This window comes from Falco naumanni, chromosome 2 (genome assembly GCF_017639655.2).
Source record: "Falco naumanni isolate bFalNau1 chromosome 2, bFalNau1.pat, whole genome shotgun sequence".
Classification (NCBI taxonomy): Eukaryota; Metazoa; Chordata; class Aves; order Falconiformes; family Falconidae; genus Falco; species Falco naumanni.
Genome location: NC_054055.1, coordinates 1,175,745 through 1,195,715, shown reverse-complemented (window position 1 = coordinate 1,195,715; position 19,971 = coordinate 1,175,745). Strand labels below are relative to the sequence as shown.

General features: G+C 40.2%; 1 protein-coding gene and 1 long non-coding RNA gene across 3 annotated transcripts in view; both read right to left on the bottom strand.

Moving 5' to 3' along the window:
- Positions 1-19,971, bottom strand: part of RAB6A (RAB6A, member RAS oncogene family) — a 67,008-nt gene that overhangs the window by 43,992 nt on the left and 3,045 nt on the right. The gene's annotated exons all lie outside the window — the stretch shown is intronic.
- On the bottom strand, positions 81-7,979 carry LOC121083191. The gene is made up of 3 exons (XR_005826269.1): positions 5,348-7,979; positions 4,346-4,450; positions 81-321 (listed from the first exon to the last, which is right to left on the bottom strand). It is a non-coding gene; the product is annotated as an uncharacterized LOC121083191 (long non-coding RNA).

Below are 19,971 nucleotides of genomic sequence, written 5' to 3'. Positions count from 1 at the left end.
GGATACACATCAAGCCTTGTGACAGTGACAAAAATACATGGTGATAAATAAATTCATTAACTCTTGCGGGTTTTGTCACTAATTAGCTTTACTTTTCTTTCTGAAGTAGGAAATACATGAAAGCACAAAGCAAAAAAATCTCGTTCTATTTGCTCAGTCACGGCAATGAAGAAATGAAACACTGAATATGGGTCAGTCCTCTAGTTCCGTCTCATAACCACTCAGTTTACAGACTTTTCAGCTGTGAGGTTTTAAACCATTAAGTGGCACACTGCAGAGTTTTCATATTAAAGCTGGGGGGTTTCCACCACACTCACTAACCTGTAGAAAAGAATAAACAAACAATAGTCAGCCCCTCACTACTGAACAGGAAGGAACAAGTTTATTAAAATTACAGAAAGCAAAATATGATAGTTAGATTACTCTGTCGAGAGTAAAATAAAAAGCATGTAAATGTTACCTCTTAAGCATGGCTATAAAAATTCATTTTAAAATACAGGCCTCATGTTCTGAACATGAAGCCACTAGTCTAGTTTTCTGCAGAAGAGTTCCAAGTCAATCACATAACATAACCAGTGCTATTTTTACAGTTTAAAAGATTTCTAAAAACAACAGAACCAAAGTTAATGTCACAAGAGGAGGACCTTCAGGCAATTTCAGTTTTCCTCATCTGGTGTAACACCAAGCATCTGGGAAGTTACACAACGCCACTTTACAAGGAAGACTTCCAGTTTTCTGTTAGTGAGAACATCTGTCATCTCTTACTTTCAGAGTTCTGAATCTCCCATCATTTTGTACAGTAGAGCCAAATATTCTGCTTAAATAGGGCTGAAAGCAACTGAATTTTGAAGAAGTAGAATCCTGCCCGTTTCTGAATGACAGACACCCTTTAAGCTGGTGTAGAAGCCAGAAACTGTCTTCTACTGTCTATAGCAGACCAATCTAGGAGCTTTTCCTTGGGGGAAGAGAGTTATAAAACTTGTGAAGACCTGTAACTAAGATACTAAGAGGGTAAAAGGAAATATGCAGGTAAGCATGTGCAATAGCAGGAAACAACAGAAGAAGGATTAACAGAATTGCAGACACTAATTGCTACATAGCATGGTAAATGTGGTTTCATTCAAATGACCACATAGCAAGAAGAGGAAGAATAAACCTAAGATAAGGTAACAAGAAGATCAAGAACTGGAGCCTAGTAAAGTCCCCAGATAAGGAAACCAAAAGAACAAGGAGACTCAGGAATTTTGCCCAAACCATAGGAGGAATGAAACAAAATACCTGGAGGAAAGGTCCCAAACAGTCTTAGCTCCTAAAAGGAAAATAACTACAGGCCACAAGTATCAGTGTCACAGAATCAAGAAGAATCCAAGACACATGATGAGGATTCATATATCCCATCAAGCAACTCTGGCCACAGCACTTGGGCACATATCTTGATCCTTTTGAGGCCACGGGTGAGAGCACGTACAAGTAAAATTATGCTAAAGCAACTGTGAGTGAAATCTGCTCAACTGGAAACAAACAATTCCTTTCACTTTCATAAGAGCCCTCATTAGTTTTGTTACAGTACTCTTTTTTAAATGCTATGACTCTCCAGAACGGATTCTGGAAACAGGTTTCTACTCCTGACTTTCTTAAGCACTGGCTCATTACGTTAGAAGCAGCAGGAAGATACAGGACTGCCTTTCACACAGTCACCAAAATTCTTGTTAAAAAAAGCCCTCATATTTCAAGAGCATGTGTAGGAGGAGTCTCAAGTATGAGACTATTAACCCTTCTTACATATTTCTAAAAGGGAAATTGTCACCTCTTGATGACGCTCATTTTAAGTATTTTGAAAGAAACATCCTGAAGGGTATAACTATTCTTGCCCACAGTTGCCACGCAGATGAGATTAAAACCAAACAGAAAACAGGAAGCATGAACAATACACTCACATTTGCTATGTGGGATATCCAGGAAAATGAGGGGGGAAGGTATTAAGCTTGGTTAATTAACTAAAGGTACTCACAGGTCACCTCTATATTTCAAAGACTGCTGCGCAGTCTCTTAATAAAAAAACAACCAACATTTACAGTCTCATGAGGATATTTTTCATCACAGGCTGAAGATTTAGCTTTCCTTATCTTACATTGTTAAAGCTTTTAAAACAAGTTTCCAATTAGGCTTAAAATATTCTCCAAAGGACTTTATTATTTTAACCGCTCACTAAATGCCTCAGAAGTAAGGCTCTTTGAGCCTCAGCATAAATATCAATAACACAAAGCAGCACCTCTACAAAACTAAAAGCACTTGGAAATACTGTAAACATGTCCAAAGGATCTTCTGGTCAAGTCTGGATGACCATGAAGCTAAAGAAGAAGAAAGATTCAGTAGTACAGAAGACCATGGATCACAGCCTCTATTTAAAACTTAGCGGGAAGGCACAGCAGTGAAAGAAGGCACTCTCATCTGCAGGTCAATGTAAGGAAGAGAGTTTTGGGTGGACCTAATCAGCAACTAAGCCAGCAAGGAGGAGGTAAGCACAGATTGGAAAGCAGAAGACATCCCATGCAGGAGATGTTATTGGGAAGCTCCTCCTGCATCTCAAGAGTGAGGTTTTTTTAAAAAGGTGATGGAACAGCAGCAGTAGTTCTTGCAAAGTCATGTCTTCTGGACTCCTCACTGCTTTTAAACACTGGATTTCACCCAACACAGAGCAGTAATTCACTTCAGACTGTACAACCACCTTCAATATTAAGCTAAGTTACATTTATATGTACACTTCGGTGAAAAAAACCATTTAAAACCAAATTTGGGAGGCAAAGGAGTTGGAGAATAATGAGCAAGGGGAAGGATGAAGAACAGTACTTGATCTTTGGCAGCAAAGTCTGCTTCATTCCTGTTGCAATTTAGCTGGGAATGGCTGCCAGTCCCTAAGCCAGAGTATGAGCATTTACAAGATTCAGTTTAAAATAAAAAAATTAATAAATCTTGCATAATTTCATTACTAAAGACAAAATGGCACAGAGGTAAACATGTGGAAAAGGGTTCTAGTAAGTCCCACTGGAGAAAGATTAAATTCATTTTATATTCTCAGCAAATCAGTAACTAAACATTAATTCAGGCTCTAAAGTGATAGCCTGGGAAAAATATGGCAGACTGCTGGTACTACAGAGCTATCTCCTCTGAGCTGTGATTCAGGTGGCCTCCAAGCTGGACAGTAAACAGGAGTTCAAAGAGTCAGAATAGATGCTATTTAGTATCTGCTTTTTACCAAAACATCCTGTTTAGTTGTTACTTCAAGTCCCCAAAGAACTCTGGATTATTAAGGGACTATTTAACCAATTTTGGGACAAAGTACCAATTTTGGATTGTGGCGTTGGGGTGGAAATTTCAGAATAACTCTACTTGGTTCCAAGCTATTCAATGATGAAACACACAGCTTTGCTGCGAGCACATTCAGACAAATTAAACTCTTTTAGAGACACCTCATCCTCACAATGTCTCCAGTCCAGGCAGAAATGCAATTATACCAACGCTTCATGAGGTGCTTGGAGTACAAGCAAAGGAAGAAAAAAAATATGGTTGTTAATAGAATATAATAGACAATGTACTTCTACTTTTATGCATTAATGTTACACAAAATTTCAGACAGAATTTCAATTCCCATTTATGCGTATTTTTCACAGCATAAACACACTAGTACACATTGCAAATGCTAAGGCAACTTCAACTTTGCTAAACAGCCTTAGTCCTTGGGTAGGTCAGGTTGTTTCCAAGAGAGCTCTTGTAAAGTTATGCTGCTAAGCATTTTGGTGAAACAACAAATGTATTACTGAGACATGTAATATATACAAATACCAGGTCACTTCTAGCCTAATCTATCGTTGTGAAGCTAGATTCATAGAATAAAGGCAAAAGGCTGAAAGTTTGACCCATTAAATATTTACTCTGCCTTTAATTTTAACTGCAGGCTTGTTTATTAACTGGGTGGTGGTTTGGTTGGGGTTGTTTTTATTATTGCAACTGCTTTAAGGGTCCATTTCCTTCTTATACAAAAATTTGAACCTATCAAGTTTAAAAGACCACTATTTAAGTTTTACTACTGTCATGCAAGGATAGCTTACATATGATGGCAGTTAAAGCCTATGGGGATTAATTTACTTTTTGATGCAGATACTACATATAGGCTATATCGTTCAGATACCCCATTAAAAACAAGTGCAGCACTGAGCAAAAATCCACAAGGAGACTTTCAGTAATTAATCATTCATAAGATCCAATCTTTACAGCTCAGTATTTTATTTTTAAATACCTAATTATCTGCTTGTAAAACACTTGGAAGATGTAAAATGCTACATACACAGATCAAAAGTAATTAAGCCACTCTGGACAGACATTACATGAGAAGCGTGGATGTGCTCTTCAATGAGTAGCTCTGTTGCCCTGCACTGAGCTCCTCCATCACCTGGACAACAAGATTTAAGCAAAAGAGTTATTATAAAAATGACATTTCCAAATTCAGATGACTGCTCCAAATATTTTATACTGACATGAAGACAGAATCAACACAATTGTTTCCCTCTCTTGCAATTACAATTGCTTTTGGAATGAGCATGTTAAGAGTAAAAATAAATATTCAGGACTTCACCTCTCCAAAATCAGTAAGCTTTAGGTGAGTATGAGCAAAAAGTACAACCCACATTTTTAATGAAACATATGCTCATATTCAGTGAAGAGAAAGTGAGAGAGTAGCAAGAGAAGACATCCCTTCAACTAGATTTCCAGATTTTGCTACCACTGAGTTCTCAATTTGAATGAAAACTAATCACCACAGAAACATTTTGAAAACAACAAGGTAGACATTCAAAAGATAATAATGAATTTCTGATTTAAATACCTTTAACACTGTACTTGTTTCCAGAACTAACCATATTCATGGACATTTTACACAGGAATCTGTGTATAAATCCTCAAACATAACAATGTTTTCCAAAAATAACTTTTGTTAAAATAGGATAAATTAAAAATGATAGACTAATATATCATCTAATATGAGAATACTCTTCTGGATTCTTCAGAATTATATTGCGCTGCTGACATTTCCCTGCAGAGTCATCTGTTTCATTATCTCTGTGGCCAGGCACCACAAAGTATAATGTCCATTTCTCTGCCACCATTGGACGATACATCTTAATATATGAGGAACATAACACAATAATAATAGTTAAATACTTTCAGAAATCCTGAATTTTTCTTTGCATCATTCATCATCTCCTGAGATTTCAGTATTAATGATAATTGTAATACATACACTAGAAATTACATCAGTGAAGAGATGTTACTATGTCTAATGATTTCCTACCTGAAACCAACAAGTTCAGCTGCTAGTTAGGCTCCTTCCTGAAAAACCTCACGTTATCTTCCTTTTCTTCTTTGCTACAGTCCCATGGGGTCTGTACAGTCATGGGTTACTTTTCACTCTAACCTTCACAGCATTCAAATTCCAGTGGTCTTGCATCTTTTAATTTAAGGCATAACGTTCAGAAAAATGAACAGCAGCTTAATAGTAAACAGCCTAAGAATAGAATGAAGTCATTCTGCATTAATGTTTAATTACAATTTAAAATTGGTTACAAAACTGAACTGCAATAAAGTGTTTGATGCTTCTTCCCTAAAAGAAGTCTTGATCAAAAAATCACCTGTGCGATTCGCTCCTGCACTGAGACTGTCAAAGACTAAGATCTGAATATATTTCTATTCCTTCAGAAGATGTACACACCAGAAAGATCTGCCTTGGCCTAAATATGGATAAATATGGTCCAATATTCTCTAGATGTTGGTACTTTTGGGAATGTTATCTAAGAACAACAGTATAATCACCATAAATACTGTTTGGATTTCATTGATGTGCATGAAAATCTGCATTCAGATACAAAAGGAATCACATCCGCTCCAGAAACCAGAAAATACAGACAGATATCAACAGGAGAAGAAAACGGATTGAGAAGTCTCAAGAGCTACAAGGGGAAAAGGCTCTTTTTTCAATTGTAAAAGCATATTAGTACTCAGATTTTTTGCAGTCATGAAGGCACACCATCATGACTGCCCCTAAGAGATTTCTTCAACCTACGTTCATTGACAGTGAGTCAATGAATGCTACTGAACTGATACAAGTTGTAGAAAGTCTTGACGAGGATGTGTTCAGCTGCTTCAAGTAACTCTGTTGCATAACTACACGAAGTTTTAATTCAGTCTATTAACAAATTTAATATAACGTTCATCATATTTTTTCCAAGAAACTGACCCCCAAAAAAATCCTTACAAAAAGCCAAAACTGAACAGAGAAATTGGGAAGTTGTTCAATAGTCATTGCTTTACCTTAACTTTAGTTCTCAGAACTACTGAAGCAAGACAGCATCTTCTGTCATTTAGGAGCAGCCCCAAACAGAGATGGTAAATCAAGCGCTTGACTGAACAGGTTACATGCAAGGAGTTCTGCTAGTTCAACATGTAAAAAGATTCTACAAAAATGTGAAGTCATTGCAGGTACACCGCAATAAAACTGAATTCCCTCTGCATGTTTTATTATCACAGCATGACTGCATCAAAATCAGCTGATTTTTTAAGGCTACCGTGCCCACCTCATGCCTCAACACTGTATAAGCATTATTTTAATAACCTGAGTGTTCGTAAAATCTCCAGTTTTCCATCTAAGAAAGTGTGACATTGAACTCTACACTGGTGGCTGTATTAAAATTTTCCAATGAAGTTTAGGGAAAAAAAAGGAGGAAAATTTCAAATTAGACACCCTAAACCAGATGAAAATATCCCAAAATTATTTATAATGTTGCCTATTAAAGGCAAACTATTTGAGACCGGTTGAGGAGCTAGCACATCTGACCGATCTTCCCAGCACAGACATCCCGGAACATGCCAATTCCTGTCACTTGAGTTGGAGGCAGTTGAGGTTTAACCTTCAGATTCTTGTTTTTTCCTCTAGTTTGAGCTGTTATGCTTCCCACTTGAAAGCTTAACTAGATAGGACACAAAGCGCTGATGACAGACAAGGCTACTGAAACAAGGAGACACCTCAGCCCTCGTTCTAGAGCAGCCCATAAAGAGTACTCTATACATAGTCTTAAAGAAGGAAAAGTAAGTTCATTTATTAGACACTAGCAACACAGAACAGTACAGCCTTCAGGACTGCTCCTGGACTATACAGATTTCATGAAAAAATTTGGGGGAAAAATAGGACAATATCTGACAGTTATTTTTATCAAAATTCTTAAGGCACTGTAAAGAAGTTTCTAGACGAAGTAGTTTAACCTTTGAGAAAAAAAATTTGTCCTCTCAGGAACTATGCAGGCAAATGGGCTCCAGCAGTAACATAGCAATTGAATCACAAGACTCAAAGGTTTTGACTAACCTGTCTAGGGAGAGTCCCACAGAAAGTATTCATTAAATACTGCAAACAGGACAACACATAAAATGCTTCCATTTAAAAACATCTCAACAGTGGTTAATTAACTCATCAGAGGTGTTTTCAACTACAAAACTGAGACAGGTTCTATTTAGACATAGCAAAAATGTTAGGAAATTGAATGCTATGAATAAAAACCTGGAAGAGCTCAGTCTAAGCAAGGCAGTTCGAACTTCTAGACACCGCCATAATATCAAAGTGGGTCTTGTGATAATGCTAAATTAACATTTTAATTGGTATTCCATGCTCAGACAACACTGAAGAGAGGAATCTGAATAATTCAGCTTCCATTTGGAACTGTTCCATTCATCTCAGGGCAAAAAAGAGAAACATAGGATTGGCCTGTTTCAGAAGATGCGTGACCCATGGCAAGCCTCAGACTTCTCCCAAGACAGCAGAAGTGGATTCCTCTCCCGGAACTACTGAGAAACAGGGAGAAAAGCAGTCTTCATTAGCTAATTCTCATACATATAGATCATATACAGGTTACGGAAGGACAAGTGAACCATTGCCTACCTTTACATTTAGCTGAATCACCCACATGGCTCTAAACCATGAAAAATCCCTCACTAACTCCTTCGCAGCTTTGAACCCCCAAAATTCTGACATGTTAATGTGGAAGTGATAACTACAAGAACCACATCAGTAAAACCAAGCAACCCTTCGGGAAAGGTGCTAACCAGACAAACTAAACCAAACCAAGAGGCCTTGTAAGCTAACAACAGATCACTCAGCATGGGATTCTCATTCACTTCACTTACTCTGAAAGACTCCCTGGTTAGGCAGGGCCTCACAAATACAGACAATAACTAAGCTTATACATTTTTCTTTTTTTTTTCTAAAACATTCTTTCAGGGATTGTAGAGGGAGTGCTAGGGCTATTCATTAAAAAAAAAAAAGGGTTTGAATTTTGCACCTTTAAGGACAACACATCTCCATGGAGGAAGGAGATCTGAGAAAGTTTATTGGAAGGATGCTCATAGTTTAAGGAATTCTTGCTTTAAATCAGTAAAATCACCCAAGTTTGATGGGAAACAACACCCTCCTAACACCTACATAAAGCACAGTAATTCTCTTCCCCCATTAAAATGCAGATAAGTAGGGGTAAAATTTACTCACAATAAAGCAAATGCCGGATACCAGATGACATCCAAGCTAGTCACCCAAGGTTCCATTCCGATTGTAATCGGTGGCAACCATTTTATTAAAGATGATCTGAGTAGACAAGAGTCCCACTTCTTTGTAATGGGAAACTCCTCTCCTCCACTTCAAACATCTATACAGCCTTCTACGCCCTTCTGAGAGAGGTTTCAGCTCCCTGTAAGAAAAGTATTTTCTTCCCTACTCAAAATACCTGTATTACAGAAATCCGAGATTCTGGACACTTAAAGAAAACAAGAATCTCAATGAAGCCTGTAATGAAAAGGCACAATACAGACTTGCAAAGTATTATCTTTTAAGATAACTAACTGGATTATTAATTTCTGTAAAATGTCACTGAAGGCCTTCTAATGTAATTTCTGCCTGAACAGCTGCAAGAATTTAGTGCATTGCACTTCACTTTTTATACTGCAACATCCCCTCATACATTATATATATAACTTCATACATAAAAGCAAAACAAAAGCATCTCCTTTCCCTAAATCACTAGGTTTTCAATTGTTTCAATTATCCAAAAGTTTCTTTGGGTTTTGCAAGTCTTTTATTTAGAGATCATCTGCAACCTCCTTCCAGGTTATCCAAAGCTGGCCAGTTCCCCTCACCTCAAGACCACATTGGTCACTGTTGGTGTGAAAGTGTCTCCATCCTCTGCCACACAGAGGTCTCTATATACAACCGTGGCTAACCCTTAACCTTGGATGAAAAAAGATCTGTGCTGTCTCCACAATCTTCTCTTTGAAGTAAGAGCCAGATTCATTGCCATGATAGGAATAATCTGAATTTTCAAAAAATAGCCCATCTGTCTCTCCCTATCCTATTGCCTTTGGAGAAAGCACGGGGAAGAAGTCATATTTCTGCAAACAAAAGCAGCTGAATGTGCTTCTTTGACCCGAGTATTTCCCTGTAATATTTGATTATCTGAAGTTTGGTTCATCATCTTTTCCTACAGATGCTGCCTTCCTAATTAAACCCTTCTCTCTGCAGCCACTAAGAAATACAGCTTTAGGACCGTTACCTCTACATCTGTCATTGTGCTTGAATGTTATCTATTCCCGGCTTTTCTTCCTAAGTTCATTTGGGTTCCTCAGACCCACAATTACCTGACACCACGTTTCCACAATGCCAAGGCACAACCGGATCCCCTCCTAATAAGGATTTACAGCACTAGTAGTTCAGGTAGACAACGTCTTCAGCCCAGGTGTAAGCTTGGCAAATATGGATACCACCATTCCTCCTGCCAGGAGCTATCTGTGTAAACAGGAAGCCTGACAAAAGAAATCTTGGTAACTGTTACTAAGCATGCAGCCTTTAACTCACACCACTATGGGACTTCAAATGTTTATCTTCCCATTTCCCATCCAAGTATGCAGAGTACAACCTCTGTCTTTGTCCTCTGCGTCTATGTAGTCTCCCTCCACCCCATGTTAAGTATTACTTGCACGATTTAATAAGCTGAAGCCAGATAAATCCAATAAACTGTATTACAAGATGCAACCAGCACCAGCAGGTTAGAGAAAACTAGGTAAAACCCCACGTAACAGACTGCAGTCATGAGAGAGAATCAACATAGAATGGTTTAGGTGAGACCTTGAAGATCATCTTGTGCCAGTTCCCCTGCCACAGGGCCCCCTCCCCCCAGCCCAGGCTGCTCCCAGCCCCGTCCAGCCTGGCCTTGAGCCCTGCCGGGGATGGGGCACCCACAGCTGCTCTGGGCAGCCTGGGCCAGCGCCTCGCCGCCCTCACGGGGAAGGGTTTCTTCCTCACGTCCAACCTAAATCTCCCCTCTCTCAGCTTCAAGCCATTCCCCCCTGTCCCACCGCTCCCTGCCCTTGCCCAAAGCCCCTCCCCAGCTTTCCTGTCGGCCCCTCCAGGCACTGGGAGCTGCTCTAAGGTCTCCCCGGTGCCTTCTCCTCCCCAGGCTGCACAGCCCCAGCTCTCCCAGCCTGTCCCCACAGCAGAGGGGCTCCAGCCCTCTGACCAGCTCCGTGGCCTCCTCTCAGCCCGCTCCAACAGGTCTGTGTTGGGTGCCCCAGTGCCGAATGCAGTACTCGAGAAGATAACATAGATTAAATCCATCTCACAGAAGAAACTCCTCCTTCACAGTATCATGGTATAGGACACACAAGACCTTCTATAGCTATGGAAAGTAATGCTAAGATGGCAGTACCATCAGGCAAAGAACAGCTGCAGAAGTGAAGAGTTAAAATGGGTGGCCACCCAAGTACACATTTCTGGAGTGAAACATTCATGGCTTCTACTCTTTTGAGCACTAAACACTATTCTGATGCAAGCTAGAGCAGCATATGCTATCATCTAGCTCAGGGAATGCAGTTGTCGCTTCCCTGTACCACATGCTAAATGGAGCCCTTGAAACAAGCAATCACTATCTTCCTAAATATGTTTTGCCCTTGAAAGCACAACAAGCAATGCTAAGTCAGCCTTTTCAAGCAACAGAAGAGAAAAGTTTCAGGAGACCTATTAAAATGCTAGGGATTACTATAGACTTCCCTTCCCTCTATCCTTTAATTTACATTTTGCCTTATATTTCCCTAGCACCATTAACCAGCTGGCAAAACAAGCAAAGACCACCTCCCGCTCCCTCTTCTCATGACTACCTACCCTACCCTAAAGAAAATTCTGCCTTTTCACACTGTAGCAACTTTTGTCCTGCCTGGGAGAAAAGAAAAAAAAAAAAAAAAAAGGAAGAAAAAGGAGGAGGGGAGAGCTGTATATAGCCTTCTCTTCAGTGAATCTATCTTACTCCCAGAACCTACCACCTTCTGGGCAGCTCTGCGAGGACTATGACATGACCTTTACTCTTTCCACACAAGAGCTCTCCTCTCAAACTCATTCTTCAGGCAGACCACAGGTGACTATTTCTTCAGAACAAAGCTCAAACAAGATGTTAAAATAGTCCTGATTTAAGGTTGATGCAGTCTGGCTTCTGAGGAGGCAGCTTGTAGGGAAAAAAAATAATGCACCGAGTACATTCTGTGTGCTTTCATTAAGCACACCTCTCCACAAAGCGAATTCAGTCAGCATTTGCTGATCCAAGTTGACAAGGATGTCTGTCAAGAGTACCTGGGGACCGGTGCAGAAATAACCAGAGGTACACAATTCTCTGCACAATGCACATGGGTTAGCCTATATGATGCAACTCCACAGTAACACAGGGATAAAAGAGCTGATACCAAAATAGAGTAGAACGTGTATGTTACAAGAGCAGCACAGAGCCCTGTTTTTTCAGTACCAAAAAAAACTAACCAGTTTTGTTGTTGGGTTTTTTTTTAGCAACAGAAACCAGAAACACATAGAACTTGAGAACAGCACAGTGTTAGAAGCTGCACACTCTGGTCTCCTCAGACACTCACAAGAGTCCAGGGAACACTTGGCCACAAGTTCCTTATGTTAAGAATTCAAGAAATGTATCTACCCGTTCCTCCTTCACAACTCTGCTCCTGAGCTCTGCCAGCTTTCCTCCTGAGGACTGGGGCAGAACAGAGGCCACCAGCATGGACACTTCGACACTCCTGCTGCCTCTGCTCCACCTGCACTGCAAATTAAGAACTTCAAACTCAAACGGCGTTAATCAGACAAACTAAGCAGCATTAATCCAGCACAACATTTTCTAGCCTTTCAATGTGCAGGCCTGTAAGAAACTTCCTAACAGACAGAGACTTCTCTCTGTAGGGATTTAAGCCAGCTGACAATAAACTTGTTCCTTCCCAGCTGCATTTCACAAATGCCTTGGAAAGAGGCCATGGAGCCTGAGGGGTCTGCAGACCCAAGGTTTAATATTCATCCGGAAGAATAAAAAAAAAAAAAAAAAAGAGAAAAAAGTCTTTAAAAGATAGGTATTTGGTTCCAAATAGCCAATAGAAAAAGTTCTGGGGTTTGGTAGTTGATTTTGTTTGGTTGGTTTTATTCTGAACTTTCCTAGAAAAAGAGTATTCCAAAAAGAATTGCAGTATTCAACTACAGAAAAAAGAATGTGCTTATATGAAAAATCTTGTTTGGAGGAGAAAATCCTTTAGAGGAGAAATATCTGTGCTCCAGCTGGGGTAAAAGATCTTGAAATAAATGTTCTCCTCTAGCAGTATCTTCCAGAAAAACAATCCCTTCGTATAGGGACTCTAAGGATACATACTAGTGAAGTTCCTGTTTAACTACAATATTTACCCTCCAAGACACACAGAAAAGACTTGTTTCTAACTTCAGCAATTCCTTGTATAAACATGTACAAAAGGTAATTTTGGGTCTTCAGGCTGTCATACCTACAAAACCAGCTTTAAGTGCACCACAGGGTTCTCTAAGGATCTCAAAGACATACTACTACCAAACACATAAGGTCACATTTATTTCCCATTAAGATGCATAAAAGAGCTCCCACTAAGTCCAGCGAGTACTATGTGACATCTGGTTGCTGTCATCTTCCACTGCATGGCTGATGGTGGCAGCGGGGACTTACCTAGTGAAATCAAAGCAGCGTGCAGATACAAGATAAAAGTCAGGTGTTTTAGGCAAGCACTTGAGAAGCATCAGACTGGGGAGAGCATGGAACTGTTCTGAAACTCTTCAAAAATATCTCATGTAGGACCACTTCTCCTCCTCCTCCTCCTCCACTTTCCAAAAGGTAAAGGCTCCAGAAAGACCCCTAGCCATAGGTACATGGTTCCTCCACCTTCCAAGGGGCACGGTTCTGACTTGTGACACGCTGAGAACAACAAGGCCTGATTTAACCTGAAACCTGGCAGGTAAAGCCAGCTCTCAAGCCTTTGACTCATTCTTAGCTGTGCAAATCTTGCACAGGCTACAACAACCATTTAAAACATCATTCACACAATTCTGTAGGGAAATTTTTTTCTAACTGTAAGGGCTTACTGGAGGGAAGGCACGTAGTAATTCGCACAAGGCTCCTCTTGCTATTTACTATATATCCTGCAGTTTAATGATTTGGGGGAAAACCCAGCTGTCTTCCAGAGAAGACAAAAAAAAATCCCTCTTGTATTTTTAAACAAAATTGTAGAATCCCTAAGGCCAAGACTGTATTTAACTCTAAATTACTTGCTGTGACAGCATAAACAGTCCACCAAGCCTACAGATACAAACAGTGGCAACCTATCAGCCTTTTGCACTCCTGAACAGAGAGAGTGAGGGAAATTTTTTTAACAACAAACCAGCAGATTACAAGATTGTGATACTTTCACTGGGAAAAGCTTTTTTCAAGTCTGCTATTACACTACAGCATCCAAATAAAGAGGCAAATTTTATGGGACAAAAGCTTTTGATCTGCCTACTGTTTATGCAATTGCAGGAAAAAACCTATCCCCTTCTCCAAGTCACATTGAGGTTTAAGAGCAACTAAAAATAAAAAAGTGGAAAAGAACTATGATCACAAAGTTAATTGTATGATGGTGGATAAAAGCCACTCCAGTGACTGCTCAGCAAAAAAAGGCACAAGATAACTCAACTAGGAAAGAAAAATGGGAGGAACAGAAAGAATAGGAACATAATTATGACTTGAATATGTAAAGGACCAGTATTTAGAGGCAACTTTGAAAGCTGAGAAGAAATTACAAGAACCTGAACCAGTGGGTCAGTCTGGAAGTGAGGGGCTGGAAGAGACACAGCACACACCCCCACCCCTGTGAAAACCTCTTTGTAAGGCATTCCAAGGTCAGGAAGAAAAAAAAGCTTGATTTCCTTGAGATGATACTCCGAACTCAAACCTTTTCCAGCCATTTTAATTTGAGCCTCCTCCAGCTGTGTTCAGCTGCTATGCTGAAAGATTCACCTACAGCTTTATCCAAATAAGCAGCAGAAGCTGTTTAAGCAAAGCCATCCTAGCTTTTATGCAGACACAAGTGATTTTTCAGCCATTTTGAGTGAGCCAAGGACACAACAATAAAAAACTGCTTCAGCAGCATACGCATCTGTCCAAAATCACGGGAAGGGAACTAAAAAAAAAAAAGATAATATAGACAAGACAAATACGGCAGCAAGCCTCTAACATAAAGGCCTGTCTACTGCTGCCTAGTAAAGTCAAGAAGGGGTCAGAACTTCCTTTGAAAGGGAGGACAATGCAGTACAGTGTTTCACCACCAGTTAATTCTGTCATACATGAAAGTTGAAGCCTGTTCATCTACTCTCACAATACTGACTGCAGTCCATCAGGAAACATTACCTGCAGATACAGTTGCTTTTCCAAAAGCAAGCGTTCTTCACTTACCTTCATTTCTAATCAAAATCTCTACCTGGTTCTGAGCTCACGCCACTCTCACCAAGATCTATTGACCACTACGTGCACACCATGCTTTTGCTCGCAGCACTTACAATAAGTTTTGCTCTCTCCATCTCCTTCACCACCTCAGATATCCACTGGATGATTCAATCGCCCATCTAGTTCAGATTCCTCTGCTAAGCCTTCCTTCTGTCAGGCCATAAAAAAACCAAAATAATCCATCACTGACAAGTAGGGTTTCTCACAGCCATTTCTGTGCCAGCAGAAGAGGACACAGCCAGTAATGAGCGAATATTTTCTACTCCCAGAGAAGGCAACATCTTCATTAAAACAAATGAAGTGCCCAGTCCTACAAGCTGCCGAGAAACACTTCTGCATTCAGATTAATGCAAAGCTGCCTGCCCATTTCTGTGCACACAGCTTCAGAGCCTCTGCAGAGCTGAAGTCCCTACCTGTTCGCAGGAATTCACTCCCCCCAACTCCAGTAGCTGCTACTTCAACCCCTTGGCAGAGATCAAACTGACAGGAATCTTGTCAAACCTGCATCAGCCACTGCTTGGACTCCGCCACTGAGAATGCACCCTCCGAGGGCCCCTCTCCTTTTAGCTACATGTCTATTCTAGATTTAATTTCCCTTCCCTTTGTGTTGCACCTATCAAGAACATTAAGAAAATGAACTGGCTGTAACTCAAACCTAGACAGAGGCAAGTACAGGAAGCTTAGCAGGAAACATTTAGAGGCATGGAATAAACTGGTCTCTGCTTTAATTACAGAAATGGGGGGTGGGGGGTTGTTGCTGCTGCAGCAATTGCCAATTGCTCTCCTAGAAGCAAATCATTAAAAAACACCACTTAGCAGGATAAATGGCATTCATTTATATGGTCGCAGGCGTTTAACAGTGAAGAGGTTTAAGTGGCCACAATTCAAGACATAAGAGACCAAGTGAAAGTTAAGAACATTTTCTCATTAGCAGGTTTACCTGCACCTTCCACTGACATGGCCAGTTTGGCCACATCTGAAGACAAACAGTTACCTGTTCATCTGCATTGCTCCAATATTTCTTCCCAACTCTTTCAGTTCTCAGCAAATATGGTTTAGATTTAAACCAAAGCCTTAATTCTGTGTGTTGACGACACCTACACATGTCTGGATGAGAGAACACTACGAGCCTGCAAATCTCAGAATAGCTGTGTAGCATCTCCAGGGGATACTGGCAGCATGTCAGCTCATGGAAACTTCAAAAGTGTGCCCCAACTCTATGCATTAAAATGGAAGCAACTACCATGGGTGGTATCAGCATGCACCTGCACTTAGCCAGGCACCTGCACTTATGAAAGCAGCCAAGGTCAAGCAGGATTTGATTGCAGAGTTACCAGTTAAGACTCCAGCATATTGTTCCAGCTCTTGTCTTTGTGAAGGAACTAAAGGAGGAAGTCACAACTTGGACAGTACCAAGAGTCTCAAGGATATTGTGTCTGGCTTTGTAAATATACTTCAAAAGCTAAACTTCAGGACATGACACAATGCACTCCTCAACCTCCCCTGTGAGCACGGTAACTAAACCAGTTAGCATCACACTGGGTATGCCCGAAGTCCAAGAAGTCTTTTCAAATCATACAGCAGACTGGGAAACTGTGCCCTGGCATTCTGGCAGCACTGACCTGCTGTGGTTTACAGCAGTCCAGCAGAATGAACGTGCTAACAGGGAACAAAAAAAGGAAAGTTACGTCCTTGATCTAAAAAGTCAAATTAAACAAATGTCACTATTGTGCTGTACAGTTGAATAAGGAATTCCTTCCTAATTTGAAAACTGTTTGACAGACACGACAGGAGGCAGCCAGAAGCAAGCCAGGGGCTCAAGAACTCAGAGGCACACAGAATAGGCCAACATATCCAACAAGGGGAGGTTTCAGCAGCATGTTTTATAGTTGCACTGAGCTGCATGCAACATCAGGGTAGGAAGTCTTTCCCCTTAAACCCCCGATTTTGACATCGCTTTGCATTTAGAGTTGGTTATAAGTTGGTAATTTTACTGGTTGACAACCAATGAGAAGCGACTTCCACCTCAAAAGGAACTCAGCCACTCAGTATGGCCTTTGCACCAAGTTCAGTTTTTTCCAAGTGCAATATACGTACATACCTTACCCCCCCCAATTTACTGAACCATTAAATAGTTCACACAAATGAAAAAAAATTTAGATTTGGTTTCATATAATAGTCGCTTCCTAGATTAGCATTTCTTTTTTGTGATCCACTAGGCTGCATTTGTGTAAATTAAATACTACTGAAACAGAAAAAAAGTCCAATTTTTCTTAAGTTAATGTTATGCATGTATTCCAAAACAGATTTAGCCCATCACATTTTGAACATAGAAGAAAATAGCCGATGAAAAGTAATAGATTCAATTGTTCACTGTCCTTGGGCCCTTCAATATATTAGAACCAGAGGAATTTGTTTTATGCTGAGGGGAAAACAAAGAATCCATTTAGCTTTTCAACTTTGTGTAAGCTCAGTAAATAAATCAAGAAAACAGACCTGAAAAATTCTACTTTCACTGCCAGTCTGTATTTTGACTACTGTTTGTTGCCACATTTTTCATTTACACTACTTCCATAAACAATTTATACTAATGCATCAAACTCAATCATTTTGATTATATCAGTTAATTTTTAAAATAACACTTTTAGTCTTGTCCTAGCCTGCTCCATACGAAAAGAGATGTATGAGAGTTCCCATACCCTTTCAGAAACCTTCCTCTGTCACAAGGTAACCGTTCTTGCAGGTTATAGGACTCAGGTAAGTTTTGGAGGTTGTCTGGAAAAATCTGATGGTTTCGTGTCAAGACTGAAATTCCATTTCTTCTGAGCCATTGAGAGGTTTCACTTGCTTGTTTCAGTTTGTTGGTTTGGGTTTGTTTTTTTTTTTTTAATCAGCAGCATATACAACAGGTACTTGTACATGCATGAACACAACAGATGCCTTTAAACACCTGGATTAAATTATCACATAAATAGGAAGGTAGCTACTTCCTCACAAACCAATCACAGAAGACAGATTTCTAACAATCAGTGAAGTCAAGAAGAATGGCTGTTGGCTTTGATAATTTCCAAATAGTAGATCTTGTGCTAAGGTGGCCTCAGAAGAGGTTCCTCACCTTTGTTTCTGTTAGTCCCATTTACAGCTTCAGCTTTGTAGAACCTGGATCATGTGCTAGGAGAGTGCCAAGTACCACCAAACACCTCAGCAGCTGCAGATATAAAATCCATTATTTTAAACTCAAGGAATAAGAAGATCTTCTTCCTAGTTCACAAAATATTTCTCGGATACAGACAGAAAAACATACCAAAGAGCAAAAAGGCACAGCTACTCTCCCTTTGAAGAAAGGATCTAGCTGCTTCAGAGGCTTCCACAAATAGACAGGGATCAAAAGGCACCATGAAAACAGGCACCACAAAACATTTAAGTCTTTTTCCCCCCAAGTGTGAGGTGCTTCTTCCAGATGTTGCTACAGGGAGGGCTCTTTCAGACATGGAGAAAAGGAGGAACAGGGACAATATTCAGCCTCCAGATGCACCAAGAAAATTAAGTTCAGCAACTCATGGAGAACACACACAGTCCAAATATAAACCCAAATACCTGAACACCTGGCCACAGGAAAACCAAGACATTAGGAAAGTAATAGCAGGGAAGAGGATAAGATTTTAAACCACTAGTGGGACAAATTAACAGCTCTCCAGAGCTTGTAACGCCGAGAATTCCTTAGAAAGAAGGGAGTTTTAAGTGCACAGGGATGCCAGTCTCTGCAGACTGGCTGAACTGTGACCAGTGTTACACCAGCTTCGTGTTACACACAAACTACCTGCAGTTCTCCAGTTATCTGATAAGACACATCACACTGTTCAGCCGTGCCTGTACCAACACTGTTATGCAACAGTATAGTTCATTAGTGGTTTCCAAACCATCATATTTCACAAGTTATTACACTGTACTTATGTTTTCAATATTAAAAATCTCTGTTCCTGATAAAAAAATATGCTAACTAGTTCTAATATTCTTCAAGATTTTATGCAATGCAGAAACATCAGCAGAAAGACAACAGGGACTTATTTTGCTTTCTGTAATATTCATGCCCTTCAGACTTGCTCACCAATAAAAGCTACAGCATAAACCCACATGACAAAAGAATATTTCTGTTGCGGTGCCCCAGCATTCAGTTCTGCTCTTGATCAAAAAATCAACGTATTAAGAAGCAGAGGTGTTCCTGTGTAAGACAGAACTAAAGATGTTACTAATATTTGAATATATACCATATTTACTATTGAGCTACCCTAACACAGGTGATGTGTACACTAACCAATGTGACCCAGAAATCAGAATTTCTTAAACTTGAGCCATTAGCACTGATGAAAATCACCTGATAAAACAAGATCAAAGGCAGTAAGAAACATACTTCCCCCTCATCCCCCAATAACTTCATCTAATCCCTCAGCACAGAGCTCTCTCTGCCTTTTCAGTAAAGATTAGCATGTTTAAAACTGCTAAACTCTGTATAATCTTCCATCATTTAGAAAAGTAATTCAATTAAGACAAGCACTGGTGAAGTTGCCTTCTTGCTAGCCACCCAATGCTATATCCTTGCACTATAAGTTAAAAATAAAAAAAATGAGAGAAAGAAAGAGAAGCTTCTTCTAGCTGGACACAGATTATGTTGCAGGCTCGTGATGAATCCACTGTCCATGCGGCAAGTATCCAGGCTCAGCTGGGGAGGGGCGTGGGGAACACAACAGCAGTATTGCTATTGAGAGGCAATGACTTGCAGTAAATCCCAAAAGGAACTGTGAGTGACCTGATGTCATTTAGCCAACACACCCCACCAACCAAGCAGCACTAGCAGGACCCAAGGATAGAGCGCTGCAGCAGTGTGTCAGCTTGCTCGCCACAGCACTGAGCACTCAAGGAGTTGGTGCAATAAAGGCAGAAAAGGCAGACAATGTGAGTAACAGACATGGGAGACAAGAAGATTTTGGGGGGTCAGGGAGCAAGGAAAGAAGGCTCTTAAAAAAAAAAGTCAGCATCTTAGCACAGGAAAAAGAATCTGCAGCTA